Genomic DNA, 16,340 nt, shown 5'->3' with positions numbered 1-16,340 from the left:
GACCTAACTGTATGCGATAGCTGGCGAGGCATTATGTTGCTGTGTACCGTTCTCAAAGTTCTATGCAAAATTATCCTAGCCCGGATTCAGGAGAAGATCGATGCGACTCTCCGGCGGCAGCAGGCCGGATTCCGTGCCGGAAGATTGTGGACCATATTGTCACGCTCCGCATAATTCTGGAGCAGGTCAACGAATTCCAAGAGTCCCTTTACTTGGTATTCATTGACTACGAAAAAGCTTTCGACCGTCTCAATCACGAGAATATGTGGGGCGCCCTGAGACGCAAGGGAGTTCCTGAGAAAATCATCGCTCTCATCGAGGCACAGTACGAGGCCTTCTCGTGTAGAGTGCTGCACAATGGGGTCTTGTCCGACCCTATCCGGGTCGTAGCTGGTGTGAGGCAAGGATGTATTCTATCACCGTTACTGTTCCTCATCGTAATCGACGAGATTCTGGTAGATGCGACCGTGAACCAAACCGCAGGCTGTTATGGCAGCCTATAACCATGGAGCACCTAAATGACTTCGAATTGGCGGATGATGTTGCACTCCTCGCGCAACGGCGCTCTGATATGCAGAGTAAGCTCAACGATCTTGCCGAGCGCTCCTCTTCGGCAGGTTTAGTCATCAACGTCAACAAAACCAAATCACTAAATTAATGATTTCGTGTGTGTTACTTCTACGTGAAGTTAAACGATTTTCAATGATATGGAAATGCTAATATCATCTTCCAAACTTGGACGTACATGTTCATGATAGCATTAGAGGCGAAAGTATAGAATTGATAGTTCCGTTAGGATACGGCAGGCATGAAGAATGTTTTTATAGAAGTCGATTTGAAAGCGAGCAATATTTGTGCAATATTTGTGATGGCACATATCGCACGACCTTCCTTCTTCCAAGCTCCCGTATGAAGGGGGAAGGAAGAATATCAGTGTGGAAGCTGATATATCTCCACTGGCAAAAGGAAGGTGGTTTGACTTGCTCATATGCCATCGCGTGCGGAAGGATTTGCTATCGACGAGTACTGTCTCCAAATTTCTAATATGACATCAGCATAGGCTGACCAGATCATTTCGGTGAAAAACGGGATAGACGCACGTGCAAAACGGGACATGTCAAAGAACTTGTGACTAGAAATACTGGAATAAGAGATCGGTGAAGACGCCATCTTGTTTCCAATCGAACCGTCAAAAACGGTTTCAATTCGAGTTGTTTACTTTTTTGCTTCCATAAGAAGCAAGCAAAAGTTCAAGTGCTATCAGTATAATTTAAACGATTTCATGCATTTTCATGCGTTGCCATTTCGTCAGTTTTTCACTCCGCCGGTCTCTGGTTATAGGGTTGCTACTTGTGACAACATTCAAGAGCTGTGAAAATTGTTGGTGAAAATTTATGGGTTTAAGAGTGAATCATTCACCACCATAACCTTCTATTGCATTTAGTTAGTTGTGAAAAATTGCTGAACTACGCGGATACTTAACAGAACAAAAAATCACGCATTTTTCAAAATATTTTTAAAAAATGTGAAAATTTTGAAATTATATTTTAATTTACTCTTAAACATGCATTAAGGAATTTATTACTCATCAAAATCAAATACTTTTCCAATTTTGAACAATTGACCTTTTCCGTAATTTTTTTAATCGCTCAATCGATTCTTCATCTTATTGAAGGTCAACTTCCCAAGCTTTTGTTCTCAATTTTTAAAATAGTTAGAGGCTTCGAAAAATATGAGTTCTTTTGAAAGTTAACCTTAAATAAGACAAAAAATCGGTTCAATCAAAGTTAATTGCCTATTTCCGGGATTAAACCACCCGACTTGGACGTTAATTTACAATGTTATGAAACTCATATGTGAATATGTACGTTATGTGGAAGATATTGATTTGAAAAATGTATTGGGTAACCACTTTTCCCTTCGATGGGACTCGAACCCATGACCCTACAGTAGGGTCATGGGTTCGAGTCCCATCGAAGGAAAGTGGTTACTCAATACATTTTTCAAATCAATATCTTCCACATAACGTACATATTCACATATGAGTTTCCATAACATTGTAAACAAAAAATCGATTGAGACAATAAAGCGAGATGGGTCAATTGAAAATAACAAAAATAGTCAAACTACCCTGTCTAAAGCCGGTTTGGGCATTAGAGCAATAAGAAAAAAAAATGTCAAATACAAATGCAAAACGAGCAATATGGTAAGATTATTGATTTCCCGTGCTAAAACCCTTTTTCATGAATATAAGTTAAGGAAACTCTGCATATGAGAATAACAAGTATCTCAACAAAGAAAGAACATGAATAAAGTGTAATTTTAATTATTTTCATTTAAACAAATTTAAAAAATGCCAATTCTAATAAACTCACAGTCCTTTTTGATCAAAATTGATTTGAATGATGCCAAAAGTAGGCTCACGCCTCGGGAATCTCGTCAAATTATTTTGTTCCCATGTGCTTCCAAAAAGGCGGGACTCAAATGCAAATTCATCGCAAAAAGTAAAAAAAATCCTGGCTAAGGATTGTGTTTTAAATCGGGCCGAAATTCAAATGTTTTACAACGGAATCCCTTAAATCCCGTCCACACATATGGAAGCGAAATTTGCAGACTCCTGATCTCTAAACTAGCATGATCTGTACGTGAGGACCAAAATCCACACAAATTTTCCTTCAGATTGAAACTGCTTTAAACTCGATTTCAGCTGATTTATAAATTATTTTTTTATTGTCGTCGGTTTTTTACAGTAGATGATTTCAAAAAATTCAGAATTATTCAGAAAGACTTCGAATTTTTCTTAATGTTTCGAGAAGTCAAAAATATGTAGTAAAACAAATTTGAGAAAAATAGAATTATCTGCTTCACAAGGGAAAAAATCGAAAATGAACTTAATCTGGAAATTAGAATGTCTGTCCCTGCGCTTCATTTTATTGCCGTTGATGCGTGACCTGATTCTCAGGATATACATACTTGTCTACCAAGTTACCGGTTCCGTTCAATCAACTGATGAAATTTGCCAAAATTTAATGCCTTCGGAATAAGCAGAATAAAGTACCTGTCATAAGACGAGTTTATACAATCCCATTGAATTCCACCACTTAATTGTATCTTGACAGATACGTATACGTATCTGTCAAGATACAATTAAGTGGTGGAATTCAATGGGATTGTATAAACTCGTCTTATGACAGGTGAAAACATTCCACTAAAAAGCTCAAAAAAAAAAATTTTCTTATCAAGAATAAAGTAATTGAAATGAAGCTGTATGAAAAAATCTTCCGTTGTCACCTGTTGTCATTAACTGTTAAAAACCTTAAGAAAAGTCGATCCACACAAAATACATCACGGCATCGATATCATTCTTTTGAAAGCATAACGTCTCACACTTTTTTATGAGTTTCGTCCACTATCTTTGTATTTGGCGTTATACTTCTGGCTAAAATATTGAATAATATTTTGGAGCTCTTTGGAAGAATCAGTGGAAAAACGGGACAAATTGAGGATTTTCTAGATTACGACGGGACAGCACAATAAAGTCTAAAAAACGGGACTGTCCCGTTAAATACGGTACGTATGGTCAGCCTACATCAGCATTTAGTCGAATAGGATTTTTATTGCACAGTTCTGTTTTCTCATTGCGTCCGTCTCGTCGCAACCAACTTGGCTGCCTCGGAGAGAACAAAGCCAGTGGAGATATATCAGCTTCCACACTGATATTCTTCCCTCCCCCTTCATACGGGAGCTTGGCAGAAGGAAGGTCGTGCGATATATGCCATCACAAATATTGCCCTCCGCTCGCTTTCAAATCGACTTCTATAAAAACATTCTTCATGCCTGCCGTATCCTAACGGAACTATCAATTCTATACTTTCGCCTCTAATGCTATCATGAACATGTACGTCCAAGTTTGGAAGATGATATTAGCATTTCCATATCATTGTAAAACCAAATCGTTGGATGTAAACACGGTGACTCCTTCCAGTTTCACAGTAGCCGGGCAACCAGTGGAGAATGTTGAAAGCTTCCAATATCTTGGTAGCCAAATGGCGTCAGACGGCGGTACCAAGATCGACATAGGCGCACGGATAAAGAAAGCAAGGGCTGCCTTTGCGAGTTTAAGAAATATCTGGAAAAACAGGCAGATAAGTGAACACACCAAAATACGAATTTTCAACTCTAACTTGAAATCTGTGCTGCTATACGCTAGCGAAACATGGGGTGTATCAGTGGAGAACACTCAACGGCTGCAGGTGTTCATCAACAGATGCCTGCGGTATACAATTCGGGCCTGGTGGCCTCACAACTGAATCTCTAACAACGAGCTCCATCGTCGTTGTTACCAGAGGCCGATAGCAATAGAAATTCGGGATCAGAAGTGGGGCTGGGTCGGCCAGAAACTGGTAGGGCAGAAACGAAATCTGTAAACAAGCATTAGACTGGAATCCAGCGGGACATCGCAGCAGAGGCAGACCCAGAGGCTAATGGCGGCGAAGCCTCAATAAAGAAATAAAAGAAGTCGATCGAAATCTAACCTAGCAACAGGTTAAAGCGATAGCTGGGCAACGCTCATGATGGAGATCTTTCAAGACGGCCCTTTGCACCACCGGAGGTGTACAGGACCCATAAGTAAGTAAGTAAGTTTCTGCATACATTTTTGCATATAAACTTCCAACGAGTTTAGCACCGCCCAAACGTTGACCGATTTGGCTGAAATTTTGTCCAGAGCATCAGGGCATCAAATAGAACCGAATAAACGGGCGGCCCATCAAAAAAAATTAAAAAGTGTTTTTTGAGCCACCCTAATACTTACACACACAAACATACACACGCACACACACACACACACATACATGCACAATTACAGACATTGGGCTGGCACGATACCATGGTGTTCTTTTAAAAAAGCGAGTCACGATGTTCGGTGATGCAAGGACACGCAGCTTACCTCGAGGGAGCGTTGTGCACTGCCCCCCCTTTGAAGCATTCCCTAGTAGCACAGTTTACATTGATTTGGTTGCAGCAACTCCAATGTGACTGGATTTGGTCGCATATGAGTCACAGTGACTGATATGTAACAAGTGTGCTACTCAGGTTACTTTCTGGTTGTACCGAGAGGACGATGGGCTTGGCGGCAATGGAAACGGTTTAGCGGCTCGCGGATGTAGTCCTGCCTCCCTCGTTTGCTGTTGGAGGTGGTCCCTAACCCCGCACTTCCTGGACAACCAAGGATGTCTGTTGAGCAGATTCCCCCTCCATTGCTTAGGAAGAAAAAAAAAACACTTGCAGACATCATCTCAATTCGTCGCGCTGAGTATATTGGTATGTAACATTATGGGTCTCCCAGCCTTCTATTAAAAGTTAGGTTTTGGAGTGATTCTATAGCCTTTATGTATACTTTGTTCTAAAATATTCTAAAGTAAATCTTTTGAAAATTCCTTTAATTTTTTTTCTGTGATTTCTTTTAGAAAATCATCCTTTCAAAAATTCATCCAGATACCTTATCAGAAATTCCATTCTCTCGGCTCCCGTAATTCCTCTGGAATTTCTGAACGAATTCCTAATGGAATTTCTCAAGGAACATTCCTCAGACATTCTTGAATTTCTCTGAGCATTCCTCCAAGAATTCAGGGTTTTTTCGGAAAATTCTCCGGAAATTACTTTGGAGATAAATCCAACAACTCATTTGGAAATGCATCAAGAAATTCCTTCGAAAATTCAGAATTTCCCTAATTCCTTCAGAAATTCCTTCGAAAATTCCTTCAGAAATTGCTTCAAAAACTTCTAAACGGATGATCTTACAAATTTTCTTCGGAATTATTTTAGAAATTCCTTTGAAAATTTGGTCGGATTCCCTCGGAAAACTTTTCAAAAATACCTACGCAAATTGATTCAGGAAAACCTTTCGTAATTCCTTTGGATTTTTTTTCAGGAATCATTCGGAGGTTACTTTACGAGTTTTCTTGGAAATTTCTTTGAAATTTATTTTAGAAACTTTTCCGAAAATCTATGCCCGAACAATAAGCCTGATGACGCAAAGGACGAGTTCTATGAGAGCTTGATAAGGCCTACGAAGAGTGCTCAACACATGATGTAAAGATTGTAAAGAAAGTTTCTTTCGCCCTGTCATTAATACGGAAAGTCTTCATTCCGCTACCAACGATAATGGTCTGCGACTTGTAACCTTTGGTGGTGCTGGATGGCAATCAGCAGTTCCTGCTTCGCAAACACACCTGGCAACATCCGAGTGGAGACACTTGCTCATAGATAGACCACGTGCTGATCGACGGACGACATTTCTCGGATGTTATAGATCCCAAGTAACATTTTATGTTTTATAACGCTCTTGAAGATCATAGTTTACTCTACAAGAGTGTTATAAAACCAGCATGAAACTAGAATGTTACTAAAGATGTAAGGTCCTTCAGAGGTCCGAACATTGACTCGGATCACTATCTTGTAGTTGCAAAAATTCGGGCGCGATTTCCAGCGTCACCAATTCACGAAACAACAGAACGATGCGTTTCAATATTCAACGCTTGTCAGTTGAAGGAGTGGCTGTACGGTCGAATGCTAGTGGCTCGTACCCTTTCCAACAGATAGCGGTACAGTGTAGGAAGAATAAGGTAGGTATTCCTGAAGGAATTTTCGAATGATTTTCCTTCTAAAGAAGTTTTCAAAGAAATTCCTAAAGAAGTATCCCAACGATTTTCTAAAAGAATATCTGAAGAAATTACATTTAAAAAATCGTAAATGAATTTTCGAAGAAATTTTCTGAAGAAAACCTTGGTAGAGAATTCCGATATATGGTAGAGAACCATTTGGGCAGTACCCCCCTATTCCCGTCAGCAACGTTCATTACTCGAGCGCATTACAACCGAATTACTTGTTTTTTAGTGCATGGTTAATTCCTGTTGATATCTAGTGATGTGCAAACAATCAAGCCATTAGGTTGGAACGCAGTCGAGTTATTAACGTTGTGGATGGGAATAGGAGGTGCTGCCCGAATGGTCCCGTTCCCTAATTCTTGAAGGAATGTCAAAATAAATTCTTGGAGCAATTTAAGAATGTCGGAGATCCTTTGGAAATTCTGTTTGGAATTTGTTCGGAAATTCATAAGGGAGCTCTTGAAAATTTGTTTGAAAAGAATATATTCTTGTAGGACTTTTCGGAGGAGTTACTGGAGTAATTTAAGAGGGAATGGAATCTCCGATGCTATCCGATGAAATTACTGAAATATTTTCGATAGTGTTGTAGGAATTCCTGGAGTTATTCATGAAACTTTCTAGAAAAATACTGGAGGCTTTCCCCATAAATGATTTAAAATATATACGAAAAATGTTAGAAGTATTCTGGACAGTAGTAAAACTCGGCTTTGATTCAATAATTGCTTTCAAGAAAGCCGCCCGAAATGTTGCGATCCCTAGAGACTTTTTGAATACATTAATAAGCAATTTATGAACAATAATATGCAATTAAAATTGCGTCATATTTAAAACAGCTTGACATTTTTTTAAACTGATTTATCGCTTCAAACCTCCAATTTAAGTTCTTACTACTGACGCCAAATTATATATGAACGAATTACGAACGGTGTCGCCAGTGAATGGGGTCTGTATTATTTTCTAAATATCTCATAAGCCTTTTTCAAACAATAATTAGTATGGAATATTTCTCTTTCGTGTGTTTCTAATAGGTACTGCTTAACCGTTTTGAAATCCTCATTAAGTACAACACTTGCAATAACAAATTATTATAAAGCTTCCTAACACTCAGCATTGGCAAAAAATAAACCCACTTGAAAGGTGTTTCCTGGTAAATAAAAACAATAATATCTTAAGAACTGCCTGCAACCGCACATAAAGCAAACAAAGCTTACCTAAATGTAAGCAAGAACCGAAAATCCGCTTATCCTGCTCGATCCTTTATTCAACAAAACCCGAATGAATAGCAGCTTTAATGCCACGTCATCGTTAAAAAAGCACCATCTCCCTGAAGAATTGCATGGAATGACGAGTGGCGAAAGAGTTGTGCGAAAGTGCATTATCCTTACGTCTCTGCCTGCGCCCTTACGCTTGCACATATTGAAACCGAAAGTCGCAAACGAAGTGCAAGAAAACGCACAATTCCCACTCAGCTGAGTATACAACAGACCGTTTATCTAAGGCTGCTAAGAAGATGTGTTGTACCGGCTACCACCTACCCACTCAACCGCCTTCCTTTTCCGGAGTTCCCTTCCACGCTAAGCCGTTCATCTTCAGATCTGTGCTTCGTTTTCTTCATGTTTTCGGCTTGCATTAGTCGCCTATTTGCTGCTGCTAGCCTGGCGAAAACATTAGCAAAGGTAGCTGAACATGGTATAATATGCACCATTCATGCTTCAATTTTTATTAGCTTTCTAGGATAATGAGGAACCCTTTTTCTCGTATTCTAACATATTTGTTTTCGCCGTATTGCAACACAAAGTTAAAGTTAACAATTTGAAAATATTTTCCAATTATGATTTTGGCTTAGGATAAAATAGTCACTTTCAACTTTTGGAGAAATGTGTTGTTGGTCTGAAATACGTCAAACATCAATTTGAAATCATAAATCCAAACCGGCGGTGTGTGTATGGGAAAATGCTAGATTCTTATACAAATATTGTATGAGACCTTACAATTATGCAAGCTTTTCTAACAATATTTGATTGTGAGCTTACATTTTTTGTATAAGAATCTACAAGCATATGCCCAGTTCTTATACAGGTTTTGGGTAGGTTCGTAAGTTTTGTGTACGATGTTTCAAGAATCCAGTTCCAAATGGAATGAATTTAAATTACAATCTATGTGCTTGGAACATTAGATATCGTATCTCGTTTGCAGAGTTCTTTATATGCCAGGTCTTTCATGTTTAAGATATTGATTTTGATTTCATCCTTTGTTAGATGCTTTCATCCCGTGGTACTATTTTATTTTATTTTGATTTTCCTGCCACAGTTAAGTTGAGTTTTTATAATTTCGATTGGTGATTGTTTGACCACATTTCCTTCTTCACGTCATTTGCCCAATTCAGCACTGCTGGCAGCTCCCATCTAGCGTTTTGCTGATTTCAAAATTGTTGTTAATTTCTCTTACAGCAGCTCCCATCTCCCGCTTGCTACTTTCCCAAATCTTCCCACTTAAATATGCTGTGCAAACATAGAGTAAAAAATTGTCGAGAGGTACAGCGAAAAAAAATCCATGATAATAACACATAATTTCCCTGGTCTGACTCTGATGCCTTCCCCTGTGCGTCGTCGCCGTTGCATCATCCCCTTGGACGTACGTTGGATATAGGCTTTTCGGCGCAAAGTCCGAACCAAACTGCGCTCCCATAGCCCTGCTGACTGCCGGGGTCTCGTCGCGCGCACTCACGTTCGGTGTGAATTATACAAATTAAATTTTATTTCGTATTTACTTTTCTTATCACTCTGCCACTGCGCCGCGTCGGTTAGTTTGCCGGCCGGGTGGTCGCGCCCGCTTCGACGGTGACAACCCATCCGACCTGACGACGAGACGGTAGAGTTGCGAAAGGAGCCCATTCGGGGTGACACGGCGACAGCAGAGGGATCTGCTTGATGCGGACAGTTAGTCAGCGAAGGCAAACAGTCGGGCTCGGTGGTGCCACATTTGGGTGATATGGTTTACTCTGGGGCTTACCACGATTGGAGATTATCGTTGTGGAGTTTGCGATTATGACACATCTGGCTGTACAGATAGCCTCCTTACTTTCGTGCACCTACTTAGATGAATAGGGATAAAATCACATTATTGGGTTGGGACACCATTTCCAAAGCATGGCCACCATGGTCAACTAATGATTAAAGCTTAAATTGAATAACACCTTACGATGATTTCGAATTCGAAAACATTAAATATGTTCCAGATGACTCTACCCTCAGTTTTCGCCTAAACATGTTCTCTTTGACTTATTCAAATTTACATAAATATACGCATTTTATTATATTTTTAAAACAACTGCTCGTGCTAAAAAAAAAGTCATCTTTTTGTACTAGTTGCATGTAGAACAATTAACGAATGCTATTTGATTTAAAAAAATATATACCTAGCAATATGAATTGTTTTCTACTCCGGAGTTTAAATGATTTCGAGACAATGATCGTTAGACAGTAATACTGGGTTAGGCGTTGAAAAATCAAATGTCTCGTCACCTTTCTATTTGGGATCCGCTATAGTGGTACGAATTCAGTCTAAGAATTATTCTGAATGTTCAATAGACACTAATCTACAAGACGGAATGGCACCAACTAAGAATATGCATATATCAAAGTTAGATTGAAACAACGAGTGGTTCTAGGTTTGTAAGTGTGTTAGTTGTAAAGCAAGGTAGCCGCCTTATTTCGTATGCTCTGGATAAAATTTGAATTTTTCAAATATTAGCACCAAATAAAAGTAAAAACTTGATCCAATCTACACATGATTACCGTATTGGGTCTGTGTATTTATATAATTACAACCCATCCCTCCATCCACACTGTAGGAGATGATCTATTACACGCGATAATGGGACAATGCACTTCTCCGGCACTTGCTCACAGCCTACATTAAATTGAACACCCATTAAATGTAACGACGTGTATCAACATGCATTCCTCCCTCCGGGCAGCTAGCGTGAAGTATCTACCTCTTCGGGTCGGCGCGGCGCTGGAAGCAAGGTGCGTGTCTAGGTTCGATTAAGAGCCGCGAAAATGAGCTCCACACATTTTGACTCTCACTGGTTATAGTGGGTCTGTTGTAGATGATGCAGACAGTACCGGTTGACGTCGAGGATAATGGCGGTGCGGTCGGTGGTGGTGTTGTTGAGCAAAATGCGTTCAGCGAAAGAAAAAATAAAAACTGCACGAGAAAAGGTGAAAACGACGGTTCACATCGCCGCATAGTGGGAGTTTTGTTTTTGATATCATGAATATCACGAAATGGTAAAAATTATCGGAAGCCTCAAAGGAGCGCACTTTCAAAATGTATTCTTAAAATACCGCCATCGGGGGTGACAATGGGTCTGGGGGGTGAGAATGGGTCATCGCTCTCACCGGCAGCCTGGAGGTCGTAGAGCAAAATCGTTCAAAAAGGTCTCTTATATTTTAGTCTTCTTGCCCTCAGATACATTCATTCCATTCTACAAGCATTCTAAGTAGTTGAAACAGTGACCCATTCTCACCCCCATTTGACCCATTGTCACCCCCGATGACGGTACTAGAAATAGATATATTTCCGCAATTCCAAATCATAATACCTACCTGATTTTTTAGTTTGTGTTTGAGTGGCAAGCTTTCCATATTAATAAAACATTGTCCTGCAGAACCTAGCGCCGATGGAAGAATGAAATCGCCGAGTAATATTTGGCCGTTGAAAATGTCGGTAAGCCGTACTGACCGGTTATTGGTATGTTAAGCTGCGGGGCCAAGCTGAAAATACGTGACAATTAGTTCACGATTATAGTTCTAATAGTCCTTCCTAATATTCGAGAGCAGCAGCGAGATGTACTCGCGCACTCGGACCGGACGGTGTAGCACAGTCCAACAGTCAGTCCAAATCTCATTCAAATGCCAGCGCGTCACCCTTTTTCGCGTACGATTGAATTTTCTCAGTCCCCTCGTCAACCAGAAAGCCATGAATAAGATACAGGGGTTCTCCTATCAGGTTCAATACGACCCACGCAGCGACAACTCGCAGTCCTTGGCCAAGGAGCTTCCTCAATTTAGTAGTACCCCATCAGAACGGCCAATCATCATCTCGAACCACCGCCTACTTGGACTGCTACGTCACGGCACGGCACCAATCTGATCAAGCGTCTGTTCTCCATATTAGCAGCTGCTCACAACAGCGTCTGTTCTCCTTGTTAGTGGCGGCTGACCATCGTCCGAGTGCCAGGCCAGCGAGGGGCCGTAAGTAAAACTGTGCACACTGTACTGCATCGTGTCAGCATCGAGAAGGCAGCCCCTTCAAACCGAACTAGGTAGCGCCACTCTGGCAAGGAGACTACCTAAGACTAAGTTTCTACGGTTCCCAAGAAAGGTTAAAGTAGAGCAAACGGATGGATGTCAACGAATAATGGACAATGATTGGATAGTCGAATCTTGGAACGTGAGAGCTTTGAACAAATCCGCATATGTGAGACTTGACAGCAATGCAGAAAATACAGAGAACGTGATTTCCGAGCAGTGGATTCCATCGCAAACACTATACTCAAGTAGCACATCTGATGTAGCGTCGCATATCCTGTGTAACAGACTGAGACCGCGTGAGGGTCCTTCGTCGGCAAATACCAGGCAGGTTTTCGTGAGGGCCGATCAACGACGGATCAGATGTTTGAACGAGCCACAAGTGAGCGTGTGAGAGTCACGGAATCCTTGAACCAACAGTAGGAAGGATAATTCGACGTGTTGTCTTCTTCTTCTTATTGGCATTACATCCCCACACTAGGACAGAGCAGCCTCGCAGGTTAGTGTTCATTAGGCACTTACACAGTTATTAACTGCGAGGTTTTTAAGCCAAGTTTTTGCATTCGTATATCATGAGGCTAACACGATGATACTTTTATGCCCAGGGAAGTCGAGACAATTTCCAATCTGAAAATTGCCTAGACCGGCACCGGGAATCGAACCCAGCCACCCTCAGCATGGTCTTGCTTTGAAGCCGCGCGTCTTACCGCACGGCTAAGGAGGGTCCCGACGTGTTGTAGGCGCAATCAATAGTTCCCACTAACAGTTTATTGGTCATCCAACATCTAAATGGTAGTGTAGACATTTTACAAAATAGCACACTATTCTAGCGTGAAAGTTATAATCGACGAGTCTTCGATACCGAACAATGCGCTTTCGAAAAACGAAGAGACTTTCGTTGATCGAAAAGGCACCCATTCATTCCAGTAACTGTATGTTTGTTCATGGACGAAACCTAATTTTTAATAAAGTTTTTTAGTAAAGTACTAATTGGACGAAAGGACAAAAGGCCGAAAGGACAAAAGATCGAAAGAAAAAAAGGTCGAAAAGACCAAACGACGAAAGAAACAAAATGTCGAAAGGGACAAAAGATCGAAAAGGACAAACAGTAATAGAAGAAGGAGAAAAACTTGTTGATATGCTGGGTTCGATTCCCACCGTGACCATACAATTTTTATAACCCAAGCAGCACAACTTGTTTCACTACTAAACATTTCACTGTGTTGCAACCAGTGCTGTCATGGTGGTTACTCCAAGTTACTCACTGAGTAACCAGCTCTCGGGACCAACAACATTTTTTTTTCGGCTTACTTTTCACCGAAACGAAAAATAATTTTCTTCTGGAAAATTGTCCGCTCTCTAAGATTGCTTTTACCGTTCCTACCATTCTGAAATCGTTCGCCCTTATATTCTCCATTGATCCTATACGGGATTTCCGCTCCCCTAGAACGTATTATTCGAACATTTGGCAGATTTAGAAATATGTCCTCTGTAGGATCTCCGCTCCTATATGTATTCCTCTAAGCTTTTTGCGTCCCCGTAGATTAAAAAACAATTGTACGCTTCGGGATTTCCGCCCCCTAGAACGTATTATTCGAACTTTTTTGCGCCCCTATGGATTTAAAAATATGACCTCTGTAGGATCTCCGCTCTCCTATACGTATTTTTGTTTTTTTGCACCCCTGAAGATTTAAAAAAAATCCGCTTCGGGATTTCCGGAGAACATATTATTCAAACTTTTTTAACGCCCCAGTCTTCCTCTAACTGTTTTGAGCCTCCTTAGATTGAAAAAAAGTACTCTATGGGATTCCCGCCCCCAAAGAACGTATTATTTGAACTTTTTTGCGCCCCCGTAGAATTTATTTATTTATTTTATTTATTTATCTCTGCCCTACTATACACCGTATTCCTTTAATTGTTTTGGGCACCCTTAGATTTCAAAATATGTTCCCTGTTGTATCTCCTCCCTCCTATACGTATTGCTCTAATTGTTTTGCGCCCCCTCAGATTTTGAAATATGTCCCCTATGGGGTTACCGCTCCCCTACAAGGTATTATTCGAACTTTTTTGCGCCTCAGTGGATTTAGAAATATGTCTTCTGCAGGATCTCCGCTCTCCTATATGTATTCCTCTAACTTTTTTGCGCCCCCTTAGATTTCAAAATATGTCCTCTACGGGATTTCTGCTCCCTTAAAACGTATTATTCGAACTGTTTGCGCCCCCATAGATTTAGAAAAATTGTCCGCTTCGGGATTTTTGCCCCTTAGAACGTATTATTCGAACTTTTTTGCGCCCCCGTGGATTTTGAAATATGTCCTCTGCAGGATCTCCGCCCTCCTATACGTATTTCTCTAACTTTTTTGCGGCCCTTAGAAATCAAAATATGTCCTCTATGGAATTCCCGCTCACCTAGAACGTATTAATCGAACATTTTTGCGCCCCCGTGGATTTAGAAATATGAACTCTGTAGGATCTCCGCCCTCCTATATGTATTCCACTAACTTTTTTTGCGACCCTGTAAATTAAAAAAAAATCTCTTCAGGGTTTCCGCCTTCATAGAAAGTATCATTCAAACTTTTTGCGCCCCGTGGTTTTAAAAATATGTCCTCTGCAGGAACTCCGCCCTCCTATACGTATTCCTCTAATTTATTTGCGCCCCCAAAGATTTCAAAATATATCCTCTACGGGATTTCCGATCCCCTAAAACGTAATTTTCAAACTTTTTGCGCCCCCGTAGATTTAGAAATATGTCCTACGCCCTCCTATACGTATTCCTCTAACTTTTTTTGAGCCACTGTTGATTTAAAAAAAATTTCGCTTCCTCTTTCCGTATTGTTCTAACTTTTTTGCGTCCCCGTGGATTTAGAAATGTATCCTCTGCAGAATTTCCACCATCCCATACGTATTCCTCTAACTTTTTCGACCCCCCCCCTTAGATTTTAAAATACGTCCTCCACGGGATTTCCGCTCCCCTAAAACGTATTATTCTAACTGTTTGCGCCCCCGTAGATTTAGAAATATGTCCTCTGCAGGATCTCCGCCCTCCTATACGTGTTCCTCTAACTTTTTTTGCACCCCCGTAGATTTAAAAAAAAAGTTTGCTTTGGGATTTCCGCCCCCCTAAAACGTATTATTCAAACTTTCCGTATCCCTATAACTGATCTGCGCCTCCTTAGATTTGAAAAAGTACTTTATTGGATTCCCGCCCCCCCAGAAAGTATTATTTGAACATTTTTGCGCCCACGTAATTTATTTTATTTATTTATCTCCGCCCTACTATACATATTCCTTCAAATGTTTTACGCACCCTTAGACTTAAAAATATGGCCTCTGCAGGATCTCCGCCTTCTTATACGAATTCCTCCATTTTGCGCCCCCGTAGATTTTGAAATATATCCTCTGCAAAATATGTCCTCTGCTGGATCTCCGCCCTCCCATATGTATTCCTCTTACTTTTTTGCGCCCTGTAGATGTTAAGAAAATTGTCCACTTCGGGATTTCCGCCCCCTAGAATGTATTCTTCCAACTTTTTTGCGCCCCCGTAGATTTTGAAATATGACCTCTGCAGGATCTCCGCCCTCCTATACGAATTCCTCTAACTTCAGATTTCAAAATATGTCCTCTACGGGATTTCCGCTCCCCTAGAACGTATTATTCAAACCTTTTTTGCGCCCCTGTGGATTTTGAAATATGTCATCTGTAGGATCTCCGCCTTCCAATACGTATTTCTCTAACTTTTTTTGCGTGTGGGCAGATTTCAAAATATGTCCTCTACGGGATTTCCGCTCCCCTAGAACGTATTTTCAAACTATTTTGCACCCCCCGTGGATTCAGAAAAATGTCCTCTGCAGGATCTCCGCCCTCCTATACGTATTTCTCTAACTTTTTTGCGCCCTTGTAGATTTAAAAAATTGTCCGCTTCGGGATTTCCGCCCCCTACAACGTATTATTCAAACTTTTTTGCGCCCCCGTGGATTTAGAAATATGTCCTCTGTAGGTTCTCCGCCCTGCTAAGCGAATTCCTTTATTTTGCGCCCACGTAGATTTTGAAATATGTCCTCTGCAGGAACTACGCCATCCCATACGTATTTCTCTAACTTTTTTGTGCCCCTTTAGATTTAAAAAAATTGTCCGCTTCAGGATTTTCGCCCCCTAGAACGTATTATTCGAACATTTCTGCGCCCCCGTGGATTTAGAAACATGTCCTCTGTAGGATATTCGCCCTCCTATACGAATATCTCTATTTCTCCTGTAGATTTAAAGAAAATTGTCCGCTTCCGGATTTCCGCCCCCTAGAACGTATTATTCGGACTTTTGCGCCCCCGTTGATTTAGAAATATGTCCTCTGCAGGATCTC

This window comes from Armigeres subalbatus, chromosome 2, assembly GCF_024139115.2.
Source record: "Armigeres subalbatus isolate Guangzhou_Male chromosome 2, GZ_Asu_2, whole genome shotgun sequence".
Classification (NCBI taxonomy): domain Eukaryota; kingdom Metazoa; phylum Arthropoda; class Insecta; order Diptera; family Culicidae; genus Armigeres; species Armigeres subalbatus.
The sequence above is the reverse complement of the archived record's forward strand: the minus strand, read 5'-3'. Positions refer to the sequence as shown.